Genomic DNA, 16,754 nt, shown 5'->3' with positions numbered 1-16,754 from the left:
AATGTTTTAGCATCAGGACCCAGGTATTCACCTCCTGAAATTTTTGGGGGGAACAAGTGGGTAGAATTGTTGATGTTTTGACTCCATAGTGTCTGAAGTAAAGAAAAACATCAGGATTTTTTTTTTTTGCTTACATGCAGCTAGCTGGGAGAGTATAACAACAGATATGCTTGATGTAGAAAAAAATACTCTCTCTGTTCCCTTAAGTTGCAAATGAAAACTCATCAGCAATCTAAAACAGAAGTAGGAGAGTGCTAGTAAAAAGTGTAATATATAAATGAAAAGAATGCTTCTTTCTTAAGAGTTTATAAATACAGTTCTCACAATAGTCTGTTTGCCATTATAAAGATTTTTTTTTTTTTTATTTAAATTGATATAGCTTAGGAAAACTATAAGTCTAGATTAGATACACCTCACAAAGACATGCTTTAATTTTGGACAGTATCTATTCAAAATATTAAAAAGCCTGGAAAATAGAGTGGATAGGGAAAAAGCCTATTTTGCTTTGATGTGATTAGATATATTTAGCAAAAGAAAGTTATTCCTATTTAGATCAGAATTACACTTAGTAATATAGTCTGACTCAGAAAAATAACTCTGAAACTGCAATACACCATGCAAATGACAAAATATCAATCTATTGTAATAATTAAACTTCCATCTTCTTTCTGATATAATTTATTTAGATAAACTGTTCTTAAATGGATTTTGTGTTTGAACAAAATGTTTTCAGTTTTATGGTTCATTAAGGCCTACTAAACTGAAACAGGAAATAAAGATTAGCACGCAACATATAGGATCATAGGAGGTTACTAGGCTATTGGCCCTGAGGCCCTTATAAGCCTAGCCAAGAGTTTAGCCCATGTTTAGACAAATCAGCACCCGATGCCCCTGTCCAGCAGGAACATGGGTGGAATCCCAGGGGTGTATTTTTGTTTCAAATCCAGTTATCCAGGTTGCACTTAAAAAGGGGTAAAGAGGTACTCTGCATGATGTGGAGAGGGAGGCTATTCCATAGATGGGGGAGTCTCTGGGACAGAAATCTGTCATGTCAACAAGTCTTGTTGATGTCACAGACCAGGTTGAGGCCACATGAGTGGCCTCCACATGAGTGGGTTACTTGAGTGGAACTTGACTTGCGGATATGCAGTAGTCCCATCAAGCTGGGGTCCGTGGTCGCCTTGTATGCCAGACAGAGATCACCTCTGAGGATTCTGTATGGTACTTTGTGGAGGGATAGTGCTTTTACCCTATCTGTGTATGGTAGATGTTTGAGGCTCTGGATTCTCCTGGTGAAGAACCTCTGTGGTCTCTCCAGCTGCTGCATGTGCTTTGCTAGGTACATACCCAAAGGGGCATTGTACTCAATAATGGGCCTTATAACAGGGAGGTTATGATCTCATTGTCCCTGGATGAGATGACCTTACTTATGAGGTGTACCATGTAGAAGGCTTTCCATACAAAGGAAGCAACATGGTGGTCAAAAGTCAGGTTGCTGTCAACCTGGTCAACCTGAGTGTCCAAATCCCTCATGACTGATTGCATACTTAAGACATTGTTATTAATGTGATAATTTGTGGGGACGTCACTCTCCCCAAAGGGGATGATGATGCATGTTTTGGTATTTAGCTTGAGGCCATGTTTCTGGCACCAATCATTTGTCTGAGTAAGACCCTCTTGGAGGAAGTCCACATCATTAGGGGAATTGATGACAGCACCCAGGTTACAGTCATCTGCAAACTTGGTCAGTCATAGCCCACTGGTTTTGGCCTGCACCTCAGAAAGGTATATCCCAAATAACAGAGGCCCCAAGACTGAATCCTGGGGTATGCCACTTGTTACAGGTCTACTGCTTGAGGTGGTTCTGTCAGTGAGCCAGTTTGCTACCCATCTGGTAACATATGGATTGATGCCTAGTTGAGAGAGTTTATCTGTTATGCCTGAGTGAGGAATAGTGTTAGAGGCTTTGGCCAGGTCAAGGTAGGTGGTGTGCACCATCTTCTCCTCATCCATAGCTTTGGTGACTGTCTCAAAAAAGTTGACAAACTTTAGCAGACATGACATCCCTTTGACAAAGCCAAACTGTGTGGGATCAAGTGTTTGGAGGTTGCCAATGTCCTTGTTAGTGAGATTCATGATAACCCATTCCCTGGCCTTGCAAATCATGCTAGTTACGCTGATGGGTCTATAATTTCCTGGATCAGTGGATGCTCCATCTTTGTGTAAAGGGATGACAGTTGCTGTCCTCCACTCAGCTGGGATGAAGCCAGTACTCAGATTTTCATTGAATAGGGTGCCTAATGGTGCTGAAAGTTCCTGCCTGAGTTCATGTAAGATGCAGCATAGGATGTTATCTGAGCCCATGGAGTCTGTATGTTTTGCCTTTGAGAGAGAGCAGTGATGACCTGTTCCCTATATATAAGGGGAAGGGGGCAGGTGCTGGGGATGTTCTGATTTACTGATGAGGGGAACAGAGGGATAAAGTTTTCACCAAATCTGTCAACCAGCAAGTTTGCTATATCTACGGCATTTGTATTGTGGTGTCCTTGACCACCAGAACTGAACAGATTTGGGTGCTTCCTTTGAGGCTGCAGACATATGTGAAGAAGGCCTTATGATTATCTCAAGCAGATGTGGCCAATTTGGACTCGAAGTTTGCTTTGGGAGGATTTCACTAGTGCTCTTATTTGCTTGTTCATGCTAAGGAGACATTTCTTCCAGTTGTACACCTGCTCCTTCTTGGTCTTGGACAGCAATTTTTTTTCCTTTTGTTATAGAGTTTATTTATTGCAGATGTTGACCAGACAGGTTTACTTTTCCTTGTGGAGGATGATTTAGGCCTGTTGTGTATTTCTGTTTGCATGCATGTATATAAATGCTCGTAAAGTCCTTTGGTGTAGTTTTGCATATTGATGCCAGTTCCTACAGAGGGGGAGGGTGCTGTGAAGCTGTTTATACCATCCCTCAGGAGGCTGTAATCAGCTTTGGAGAAGTTTTTATGTCTGATCCTAGCTAGAGGGGGGTTGGGGAGATGGTGATTTCAAAAGTGACCGCTTTGTGGTCAGATCTTACCAGGGAGAATGATACTATAGGAATGCTGCAGTGATTACTCATGTTGGTTAATACCAAGTCCAAGATATTATCAGATCTTATGGGGGTATCTACTAGCTGTTCCAAGGCATTTGCATTAACAAAATCAAGGAATATCTGGGCATTTGTGTTCTGGCATAAGTAGTTCTTCCAATCTATGTTTGGGAAGTTAAAGTCACCCAGGATCAGGCTAAGGGGTTGAATCTTGATAGATTCAAACAGGTCCAAATAGGCAGATTGGGCATCTTGAGTCAGATTTGTGGGCTGGTAGCTAGCTATGATTTGAATAGGGGTCTTGACAATGGTTAACTGCACCTGGAGTGTCTCCTGCGAGTTATACTGTTTGACCAGCCTGGAGGTGTGTATGTCTTTAATGTATATTGAAACTCCACCTCCTTTGGCTTTACTGCCCACAGTTTATGGTCTGAATGTATGATAGGATGAGTAACCAGGTAAGGCTGGGGTGCTGTCTGCAGCTTTGAACCAGGTTTCTGTGACTGCACAGATATCAACATTTTCCAGGGTTAGGAATGCTTGCAATGAGTGCAGTTTCATGTTTAGACTCCTAGCGTTTAGCAGCATGATCTTTAATTTGTGTTTTGTTGAAATTTTTATGTTGGTAGTTTTAACTTCCTCACTTTTCCCTAAAAAGGCACTATAGGGGTGGCAAGAGCCTTTGCCAGAAGCCTGAAGCCCAGGTAAGACAGATGTAGGCCATCTCTGGCAAAGCATCGTGGTCTGTCAGTCATAACTTTCCAGGCTGTCAAGTACTGGATCCCCCTGGAATGACACCGGAAACTAAGCCAATTGTTAAAGTCAGTCATTTTCTGTTTCTATTGAGCAATCATTCAGGGTGATGGCAGAATGATGCTTAATGCTAGGGACATACCTGCCTCGGACATATAATCAGTGAGCTCAATCATGTCTTTCTTCATATAGTCCAGAGAGGTATACCTCAAGTCATTCACGCCAACATGGACTATAACAGAGTCATAACAGTACCTGTTGTTGAGAGACTTGAGCGAGTATGTGATATGGTGGATTCTGACACCTGACAGACAACTAACGGTGACTTTCTCCTTATCCAGCCTGGTGAGAGGCACATCCGTGTTTTTCACAATGGAGTCTCCTATGACTAATATGTTGGGTTTATGGTGAAGCCTTAGCAGCTGTGAGGCACAGGTGTGTGGACTGTGTGTGGTATTTGATGTGGAGGGCTGTGGAGATCATGTGTGTTTTTGCCTCTGAGGTCTCCTTTGTTTGGGTAGGTTTATGTGGAGGACCTCTGCATACGTAGGTGTGTGTTGTGTAGGTGTGGGTGGTGTTTGAGATGCAGTGATTTTATTTACAACCTTTTTGGTGCCAGATATACTTGCTTGAAGGGGAGAGATCTTGGACTCTAGGTTCCTAATGTAATTGCATCTCTCACAAATTGTGTTCCTAGGTGGTAGTAGTAGATGGTTGTCTGTGTGCATGAGCAGTTGCTACACTGTCTCAGGATGCCCATATCAACCAGACTGACAGGAGAAGCTGTAGGAAATTGTCCAGCCATATTTGTCAGAATCTGAGGGAGAAAGGCCAGGGAGAGCTAATGGGTGGTTCTAAAGCCCAAGTACTTAAACCAGAAGTGGCAGCAAGTAGCAGGAAAAAGTGAAACAAGATTTAGTAACAGAGAAGTAGGAAGAAACACAAATTAGAAAAATATAAGCAGCTGAATAAAGTGTCTTTTTTATATATGAATTAAAATGGGAGAAAGCAGGAACAGAAGATAATTCAAGGTTAAGGGACTAATGGGTTTGGCCTTCCCAAATGATCTCTGTAGTAGGTAGAATGAGTTAAAGAGATGGGACTGGGAGGAGTGTTCCAGATCAAATTTACAGTAGGGGCAGGCAACTGCAAAATCCACCAACTTTAACAATACAACACAACATTAGTAGGGTGGGAGGGTGGGAGAAAAGTTTCCCCACAGATCAAAAAACAGAATTCTGCCAGTAAATATATAAATAATTAAGTCAAGCAAAAATAAAGACAGTGCAGAACTCTGAACAGTTAAAGTGCCAAAAATATACTTATCTCTATATTTCCATATTGTTTGAGAAGCACTCTCAGTCAATACACAAGGAGATTCTAGCAATGATATGCGGGAATTTATAAATGGGTAATATTTTTATACCAGCAAAATAAACACCAAGCCTTAAGACAATCAGATAACACAAAAGCTGTTTGACCAGTTTTACCAGTTTTAAGAACACAACAGCAGTAGGGTGGAAGAAATGTTTCAGCACAGATCAGAAATCAGAATTCTGCCAGCAAATATATAAATAATTAAGTCAAGCAAAAATAAAGACAGTGCAGAACTGTGGACAGTTAGTGTCAAAAAATATACTTATCAATTCTATAGTTCCAGATTGTTTGAAAAACACTCTCAGTCAGAACACAAGGAGATTCTAGCAATGATTTGAAAATGATGTACCTGTCATAATGATACATCTGTCTTGTCTGCTTCAGTCCTTCCTAAATGGATGGCTCTTCAGATCTGACCATGACCACTCAATAATTTGGATCCAAAACTCAGGCTCCACCCCTTACCCATAACTTGCTGCAAACTCTAACAATTTCTCCGATCAAGTTTGGGAAAACAAAAGAAACAGTTAACATCACTGGAATAAATAAAAAGTCAAAAACCAAAACCAGAACAAGTAAATCCAAAAAGGCAAACAGCAGCTGAAATAACTCCAAAGAAATAGCGTACTGCACTTTATTTACCGCTTTCGTCCGTAGACTTCATCAGAATGAAAACAGTTCACAAAATCATGACTTAAATACATCTCAAATCACCAAAAAGTTAATTGAAACTAATAATACTATTAATTAAAAGATGAAAATCAGTGCATTTAAAAAAACAATGCATTTAAAAAGACAGAGGCATAATTAAATAATGTGAAGACACACTAAGTCATTATTTTTGTTGACTTTTAGTTTTTTATGTTTAAGAAAGCACTTCACGTTTGTTGCCTCATTGAGCCCGGGTGGACTATCGGACCTCAATTTAATCTGCCAATAGGTTTCCCTTTGTAATAAAAAATTCTTGAAATCCCCCTCACTCATATCTTTATAGCAAATTTCTAATATAGAAAATAAAAATTTATTGAAAGTCTGACACACTAAACTATGTTTAAAAAGGGCATTTTTTTCATCCTTAGTTTTAATACAATATAAATGTTCCCTAATACGGGTCCTCAGCTCCCTTGTCGTCATACCGACATAAAATGCGGTACATGATGAACAAAGGGCTATATAAACAATGCCTGAAGTGCGACAATTCACAAAATAATAGAAAAGTACCATATTTTGTTCCATTGTCGTTTCATTGACGACTTGTTTTTCATTATTGATAAAAGTGAGGTGGGTATTAATTTTTTCCTCACCGACATCAATTCTTTTTCTTCATATATCAAGTTTGTCATAGGTGGTCAAGGAATTGACATTAATTTTTTGGATGTCAATTTAAGGTGGGACTTTGAAGAAAAGAGAATACACAGCAGTATTCACAGAAAAAAGACTTTCAATAACGGGTACCTTCACTATAAAAGTGGGCATCCAAAACACATAATTTCCAACATTCCGAAAGGGCAATTTATCAGGGCTAGCCGTATGACCTCAAAGGAATCTGACATTCTTCAAGAATTTGGTTTTATTATTTCTTTGTTTCATAACAGAGATTTTCCTAAACTAGACCTCATTCATACAGCTAATGATATATATAACAGACGTACTAGTCATTTCTTACCATTATTAAGTTTATCCTTGGAAAAATCCATTTTCAAGGACACTAATTCTAGTAGCAAATTGACTTCAAGTATTGTTTGTTCATTGGAGATGAATTCTGATAGTCAACGTATTCAGAGTATTGTATCAAAAAATTGGAGAGTTATCAAGGGGAATGCCGAAATGTACGGCATTTTAGGAGAAAAACCTTCGTTTGTTCAAAGGAATGACCATAATTTGAAGAAAATTTTAGAAAAACATGATAATAACAAATTTGGGGTTTCTACTAATAAGAATGGCATGAACTGTTGTCATGACTGTAACATGTGTAGGTACATTTCAACTGGACCTTACATTTCAGTAATAACTTCTGATAAGATTCTTCCTGTCCCTGGTTTTGTGAATTGTCGCACTTCAGGCATTGTTTATATAGCCCTTTGTTCATCATGTACCGCATTTTATGTCGGTATGACGACAAGGGAGCTGAGGACCCGTATTAGGGAACATTTATATTGTATTAAAACTAAGGATGAAAAAAATGCCCTTTTTAAACATAGTTTAGTGTGTCAGACTTTCAATAAATTTTTATTTTCCATATTAGAAATTTGCTATAAAGATATGAGGGAGGGGGATTTCAAGAATTTTTTATTACAAAGGGAAACCTATTGGCAGATTAAATTGAGGTCCGATAGTCCACCCGGGCTCAATGAGGCAACAAACGTGAAGTGCTTTCTTAAACATAAAAAACTAAAAGTCAACAAAAATAATGACTTAGTGTGTCTTCACATTATTTAATTATGCCTCTGTCTTTTTAAATGCATTGTTTTTTTAAATGCACTGATTTTCATCTTTTAATTAATAGTATTATTAGTTTCAATTAACTTTTTGGTGATTTGAGATGTATTTAAGTCATGATTTTGTGAACTGTTTTCATTCTGATGAAGTCTACGGACGAAAGCGGTAAATAAAGTGCAGTACGCTATTTCTTTGGAGTTATTTCAGCTGCTGTTTGCCTTTTTGGATTTACTTATCACTGGAATAAAACTAAAAAAGGTAACCTAAAGAGATATAAAAAAACTCAAAAGCTGATTTGAATCTAAAAGTGCACCTGGAGAAACTTAAGCACAGGTCAGTTCAGTCATACTAGCAGTAAAGGAACAAAGAATTCCATAATCAGGAAGGGGGATGGGTAAGAGGGAAGTTGAGGAAGGATGGAAGCAGACAACACAAATCTGTTGTTATGATAAATACATCATTTTTGTATTTGAAGTTCTCATCTGTTGGTTCCTCAACAGAAGGGACAGAGACCCCAGCTGCTGAAACTCTTGGGTTGTCTCATGCAAGATATTCTGGCTGAGTGCTGAACCAAAGGCTGCTCTACCTCTGGAAAGTATATCCAGTTTATAACAGGATATGAAGGCATGAACATTAGACCAAGTGACAGCTTCACAAATATCATCAATACAGGTTCTTGAAAATAAACCAGTAGAAGTCACCATGGATCTAGTGGAGTGAGTTGTAATTGGATTGGATAAGGAAAATACAATTTCCAAATGTCCTCAGTACAATGAATATAAAAAAGTAGTTGTCAATGGACATCTAGCAGATGCAGCATGTATTCTCCTTTTCTGTAAAAATTAGGGAAGAAAACTGGGAGACTGATGGTCTGATTTAAAGAAGTCTCAGCAGCTACCTCAGGTAGGATGAAGGGATTGGTTCATAATGAAGCCATGCAGGAAAGAGCTTGAAGCTGTGATATCCTTCTGACAGAAGTAAATGCTACCAAAAACATTTTCCATGTTAAAAACTTGAGATCCACATTGACTGCAAGTTTGAAAGGGTGTCTAGTCAGGGCTTGAAGTATACCAGTAATGTCAAAAAGAGGAATAGTTTCTCTTAGGAGGGGGTCTGAGTAGGAAAGAACTCCTTAAAAAGGCTTTAGACAATCAGTGAGAGGTAATAGGAGAGTGAGTTTCTTCAATGTGAAACTTGAAATAGCAGTTAAGTAGACTTTGATAGTACAGCAGATGGCACCCTTTTGAAAAAGAGAAACTAGAAAATCTAAGACCACTGGAAGAGTAGCCAAAAAGGGGTCCAAATATGCCTGACAGGCCAACCTTTTTCATTTGTTTTTATAAATCTTTCTGGTAGAAGGGCTCTGAGAAGATCCTAGTACATGGACTACTTAGGAAGAAAGCCTGCCTTGACTAGTCATCATTGGAAGTGGAGAAGCCAGAGGTTACTTTGAGGGCTTGAATGTCAAGATGAGGCATGCCAGATAGGTAAGAAAGGAGATCCAGAGTGGGTTGTATCACCCAAGGTGGGCTTCAGATTAGACCAAAGCTGGAGAACCATATTTGTCAAGGAAAAAAGGGAGTAATGAGAATCACCATGACCTTCCTATCTAATGCTTTCTGTAGAAATTTCTTTGAGAGGAGTCAAATGAAAGGTGTAAAGAACACCAGGGGGCTAAGTGTAGATCAAAGCATCTCTCAATGACTCCCCATCTGGGGGGGGGTATTAAGGTCAAGAACCTGCTGACATTGGTACTCTGGGGAGAGGAAAATAGGTCAAAAATTGGTTGGCACCAGTGGCAGAAAAGCTGCTCTGCCACCCTTTGATTGAGGGATCACTCATGGGACCGGAGGATAGATATGCTCAACCAGTCTTCTACAACACTGGACTTCCACAAAATGTGTGTTGCTAACAGAAAGCAGTTAAGATATCCCCCATTGCCAAACTCTCATGGCTATGCAAAATAATGGGTCTGAATGGGTTCCCCTTCATTGTTGATGTACTAGGCTACTGACATGTCAGTCAGGTTAGATATCAATCATTGAGCGAGTCCTGAAAGGCCTGCAATGCTACAAGATCTGCCATCATCGGTAGAATGTTGATATGGAGACTGGCCTTAGAGGGGGACCACATGCCTTGGACTGTCTTTCCTCTATATTGCCCCCCACCTCAATTGGGAAGCATCAGTGGTCACCATGGTTTTGGGTGGAGGAAGAATGTAAGGGAGACCTTGCAGTACCTTGAGGGATTTGAGGCAGCAGCTAGTGTGCATCCTGCAAATGATAATCAGACTTACTTGGAAAGCCACTGGGTGATGCTTGTTTGACCACTGTAGTGGTAGGGTCCACTGCAGTATTTTTATGTGGTACCTCATAACAGGAACCAAGAAAATGGAAACAGCCACTGAACCCAGCAACTAAAGAATCATACTCAACATTGATTTCTGGTAGTAGACAACCTCTTGGGTATGGTTGTGAAGAATAGATAATCTGTTCTGAGGGAGTCTTGCTATCTGAGAAGTTGTGCCCAAGTGCATGCTAATGAATTCTATCACTTGCAGACAGAGGAATTTGGACTTGACTGAATTCACTGTGATGCCTAATTATGAACAACGTTGGAGCAAGAAGTCTCTTGCATGGATGAGCAGAGTCCTGATGGGAGTGGAAATGAGCATGTAATGCAGATATGACAACACCCAGAGCCCTTGCACTCAGAGGTAAGTTGTGACTGCTGCCATATATTTGGTGAACAGCAGGGGGATGCGGTGAGAACATAGAGTATGACTCTGAATTTTAAGTGACTGGCTCCCAGCCAAAAGTGGAGGAACTTTCTGGATCACTTGTCCATCTTGATGTGGTAGTACACATCCTGCAGTTCTATGAAGTACATCCAATTACTCAATTCCAAAAGCGAGGAAATGGACTGAACCATGACCATCTAGAACTTTGCTTGTTTGACATATTGATTTAGATGTCTGAGGTCTACAACTGGCCTGAGGTCTCCATTCATTTTTGACACTAAAAATAATGTTGAATAAGTTCCATATCCTGGTTGGTGTGGTGGGACCTCTTGGATGACTCATTTCTTTATCAGCTTTTCTTTTTCTATGAGTGCTGCTTGTCTTTGAGAAGGTAAAACATTTGATAACTTTTTTGAATTGGGGGATTGAGATAAAAAGGGGATGTAATAGTCTCTGGTTATTATCATCTGTACCCATTTGTCATCTGTGACGGACATCCAGGCTTTGGGGTGCATACGTGTTCCCAGACTGCCACCATACAAAAATAGTCATACAACTATTCAGGAATATTGGTAAAGCCTCTCTGTGAAAGGTCCTCTAAATTCTTGGTTTTGCAGCCCACCACCTCTTTGGGATGGAATCTATCTCCAGAAGTTTCAGGTGGAAACCCTTGGGATTTATGGAGCCATAGCCTCTTACCCCCTTTCTGGTTCCTGAAGAAAGACCTCTGGGAGATAGAGAACCATATTCTAAAGGCAGAATGGGTCTTTTCATCTTGTTTACTTCTGAAAATTGTTTTCTTCACTTTAGGCCCAATGAGTGTTGAGTCATTAGAAGGGGCATTTATCTTTCCTAAAATTGAAAATGATTGTCTAAAAAATGCATGACCAATGACATTGAGTTTATGACCTAAGTCTATTAGTGATTAGGTTACCTGACTAAATATATAAATGCTTGTTTATCTACATTAGTTAGATTTACTAAAAATTGATATGGTTTCTTCTCCAGGTAGTAGAAAGACTTTCCTATGAACACTATGATTTCATAAATCTGAGAATATATGTCTAATAATGTCCCAAAGTATTATTGATAAATAAGAGATGGTATTCCAATGGAGTCGAATGACAATATTTGTACATCTTGTTATTAAGTTTTTCTCTGACTCTATTATTTCAACTGTAATGACAAGAGGTGTAGATGACTAGTGGTGTTTAAAAGGGAATGTGTAGATTAGGCTTTGTAGACATAGTTGTAGAGTGTATTGGTCCATTATATGTTATATATTTTTTATGTGTTAATTTCCATAATGTATACTCATTAATACTACTAATTTTCAAAATTTTTAACTACGTTAAAGACCTATATTTTTCCTGATCCAGGGGTATAGTGGGTAGGCATTGGTATGGGATGGGATTTCAAGAATGCTTTCATAAAATATATCTGTTTAGTATTAAACTGATTCTATTACACTATCTCCGATTTCTAGAATACCTACACAAAATAAAGCTTTTGGAATGTGGGAAATAGATTCATGGAATACTAAGGGGCTCCAGAACTTGAAAAAGAGGAAATTGTTGCTTCATTTATTTCTGCAAGCTAAGGCATGTTTTATATTACTTCAGGAAACTCATTTGACCAATGATCAATGGACAGAAATTAAGAAGAAAAAATGGATAAGAGAAATTATAGCCGCGGAAGGTAAAACTAATAGTGCGGGAGTTGTGATAATTATAAAAAATCAATATCAAGATAAAATTTTAGATTCTAAAACAGATAAAGAAGGAAGATGGTGCTATGTGATTCTCTCTTCTACTCTTTATGATAAACCCATCATACTTCTTAACATATATGCTCCATGTAAGAGACAACAGTCCTTCTTAGCATCACTTTATCCTATTTTAAACAAATATACTAGCCACTATATAATTATAGTGGGGGGGCTGGAATGCTTATCAGAATCCTAAATTGAATAAGTCAAGCCCACAAAGGTCATTTAATAGTCAAGTAGTATTAGCATTAAGTGAGCTCAAGTATGACTTTAAATTATATGATCCCTTTAAATATGTAAACAATCTTCTTAACACAAATAGTTTCACATTTTATTCAACTTATCATAAAATGTGGTCTAGAATACACCTTTTTCTAATTTTGGAAACACTGATCAATTTTGATCCTGTAGTATCTATACAAGCTCACTATCTATCACATCATTCTAAAATTTCATTAAGTTTTGCCAAAGACCTTAGAAACAGACAAACACATAGGGGCTATAATTGGTCCTTAAATCCAAACTTGTTAAATAAAAAAGAAATAATCCAGGAAATTCAAGACATTCTCAATTCCTTACTGGTTAGATTAGCCAAACAGCAACATATACCTGATATTGAATGGGCGGCAACTAAAGCTCAAGCAAGGGTTTATTTTCTTTAAAAAGCCTCTTATTATAAAAAAAATCATCTTAGAGAAGAACAAATCTTAGAGGTTAAAATTAAATCGCTAGATCAGGAATTAAGGCAAAATCATAACACACAAACAGAAACGGAATTATTCAAATGTCAGAAAGATCTTTCCTTGAGCCAGAATAATAGGTTAGCATTTCATGAAACCAAAATGCTTGCAAGATATGCTAATCATATTCAAACTCCATCAAGGGCTTTAGCAAGAATTATTAACCAATCTAAATCACCCTCTCAAATTCCAGAAATACACTACAAGGACAAAATATATACGAAATCTGAAGATATTATCAATACCTTTGAATTGATATACTCTCAAATTTATGGTGAGGAAGATGAGTCACGTACAAATGAGACTAACAATGATTTTATACAAAAAATTAATTTCCCAAAAATAGATGACAATTTGCAAAAAGATTTAATTAAACCAATTTCCACTGAAAAAATAACAACAACAATTAAAAAGTTGAAATCCCACAAAGAGCCGGGCCCTGATGGTCTTACTCCAGAGTTTTATAAAACATTTTGTAGTACGATTGTTAAAATACTATCATATACATTTAACTATAAAATTAATAATAAAATCAATGACCCTCACTTTAATGCATCTAAAACAATTTTAATACTCAAGGAAAATTCGGATCACCAAAACCCAGATAATTATAGGCCCATTTCACTCTTAAATATTGATACTAAAATTATGACTACTATTTTAGCTAATAGACTGAAGAAAATATTGAATTTAATAATTTCAAATGAACAAACGGGTTTTTTAACTTCTAGGCAAACCAGTGACAATACTTTAACTCTTCATACATTAATTTCTTATGCCAATCAAAGGAACTTAAATTTGTATGCACTTATAATTGATGCACAAAAAGCCTTTGATAGAGTGAACATAAAATTTCTATTTCTTATTTTACCATATTTTAGTATACCGCAAGAGTTCATCAGGACATTACAAATATTATACAATAATCCATATACAACTTTATACATCAACAAGATTTTCTCCAAAAGAATACAAATTAAAAATGGAACCCGTCAAGGCTGTCCTCTATCCCCTTTATTATTTAATTTATATGTAGAACCTTTATTTTTACATATTAAACAAAATGTATACAAAAATGCCCCAATACTTTATGGTTATAAGATTTCTATGGCAGCTTTTGCAGATGATCTTAATATATATTGTACAACACAATATCTAACTACAAAATAAACCTTAAAAAAACTAGGCTATTTCCTTTAAAAACTCCGAAACCCTTTTCGCTTTTACTATTGGTAGGGCAAGTAAAATCTGAAGAAAAGATTAAATATTTAGGTATTACATTTTCCATAGATATTAAGGACTTTTATATTAATAATGTTAAACTAATTTGGGATCACATTCTATCTGACCTAAGGAGATGGAATAAATTAAAATTGCCACCACTAGCAAAGGTCTCAATTATTAAAATTAACGTATTACCTAGGATATTATATACCTTCAGATCTACTCAAGTTCTAATCCTGAAGAAGTTCTTTAAACAAATTCACATGGAATCTGCTAAATTTATATGGGATCCAAGGAAAACTAGAATTTCATATAACAAATTGATGACCCCAAAAGACAGAGGTGGTTTAGAATTACCCAATTTTGAAAAATATTACTTAATAATAAATGCTAATAGAATTTTAAGAATTGCTAATTATGATGCATGTAGTAATAATTGGTCCCCTAACTGGTTAAGATTGAATTACAAACATGTTGAGAGTCTGAAAATTAATCCTAAATCATTACCTTTCCTAAGAAAATATACTTTTAAATCATTTGCTTTAATGGAGCATATTAAAATATATATAACATTATTACAAAATCTCTTCAGTTCATTAAATCTTATCTAACACATGATGATCTTACAACCTTTTCATAGGAATCCAAACCTGAGAATTAATAATCAATTAATAGATCTAAAAAATGTTCCACTTATTATAATTTTAACGTTAAGGGATATATACCCTTATTTGAATTATTCGGCTCATGAATTAAGACTGGAATTGAACCTTCCCAAGTCATATTTAATAATATTTAGACAGATCAAAGATTTATCTATAAGCTACTTTAAAGATTTAAAAATTAATGATGAGGACTTAAGGAAATGTACAAATTTATGGCAAGCCCTCTTACAAGATACTAAGTGTATAACATCTGCATATAAACTAATAAAAGACTTTAATTATCAAGCTCAAGTCCTTTTGTCAAATTATTGGAAAGAAAAAATACCATTGATTTTTTCAAAGTAAAATAGTAAAAGCAATCAGTTTAACAATAAAATCAATTTCCCTCCAAAAGTTAACATTCACTCAACTCACGTTACTTAATAATGCATACTGTACGCATCTTAGCTTGCATAAATTTAACTCCAAAAATTCTCCTAAATGCCCATACTGTAAAGATAAAATTGCTGACCTCCTCCATATGTTCTGGAGCTGTAAATGTATATACAAACTTTGGAATTCCTTAAAACTACAACTGCAGAAGATGGGCTATCAAAATTCAACGCTTTCCTGGGAATTTACTATATTACATATCCCCCAAATAATCTATCTAGATCCCAAATGATCATACTTAGAAATATCTTTTTGTTAATGAAACTCTATATAGCTACTAATTGGTTGAATCCATCGCAAACTTCATGGGACAACTTTAAGATTTTAGCGATAAAACACATACTAGCCCACAAATTACTAATCAATGAACACACCAAACATTTAAATAATCTGAAGATCTGGGAACAAATTTTCAACATTATATTGGCTTAATGTACGGAACCCAGGATAACCCTTGGATATAAATACTATAAAGTCAAATTTTATCAGAAATCAAATTATTATAAGATATTACACCTATTGATAAGACTCTTCAGGTGTTTTTTTTTTTTGTTAAAAATGGAAGCATTCATGTATATAGTGTACATATGTTGTAGGATTGTTGTTAGTAGTATTGTTTGGAAATTACCTGGGTATATCCTGGTCAAATGTTTGAATGAACAAATTGAAAAATAATAAAGAATTATTAATGAAAAAAAAAGAAGAGGCATTTATAAAGGATGTCTTGAAGTGTTCTGTAAAGTCACACAAGCTCATCCAAGTATGTCACATTATGGTAATTCTGATACCTGCAGCTTTCAAAACACTCTCAGTAGCACTAGAAATCAGATGCATTGACACAATTGAGAAGGACAGTAGAGTAGATAACTGAGAATTCAATGTTTTCTTGTTCTCTGCAGATACAGACTTGGAGAGTGATTTCAAAATTTCTTTAGTCAAATCTCTGTGAAATCTAGTGATGTGTGTCAAATAATTCAGTACCCTCAGGGTGAAGAAAGCTGAAGAATAGAAACCACTTCCCAAATCTGTCCAATGCCCTGAACTACCTGTCAGGTAGATTGACAGAAGATCTATCCTCCTAGCTCTTTTTTAGGTGACAGCCACCACTACTATGGAAACTACAGCTGGACCCCTACTCCAGTGTTGGTGCTCTTTTGTTGAAACTTAATACTTGTCTGCTTTGTGAGACCTGGTTCAGCTCCTTCCATATTGGCATGAGGAACCACCCAAGATGTAGTTGAGCTGCAAAAACTGGAGACATCAAGGAACACTGACTCCTCTTGGGAAGGGGCTTCTGTGGACCACCCTCTTTTCTGTCATAAATGCTTGAGAATTTCCCCAAATGAGATATCCACAAGGTGGATCTGGGGAACCCTACCCATCATTGAGGACAGTGTCCTCTGTGAATGACTCCAGGGAAAGTCTATATGTCTCCTCTTACACTTAGCTTCTGAGGAGTCTCACTGGTGGAAAGTTCCTGAGATGGCTCAGGAAAGATCTGCAAGTCCCCTAGCTGGATTGTCTCCAGGCGC

Source organism: Protopterus annectens, chromosome 5.part0, assembly GCF_019279795.1.
Source record: "Protopterus annectens isolate FY-2018-M chromosome 5.part0, PAN1.0, whole genome shotgun sequence".
NCBI lineage: Eukaryota > Metazoa > Chordata > Ceratodontiformes > Protopteridae > Protopterus > Protopterus annectens.
The sequence above is the reverse complement of the archived record's forward strand: the minus strand, read 5'-3'. Positions refer to the sequence as shown.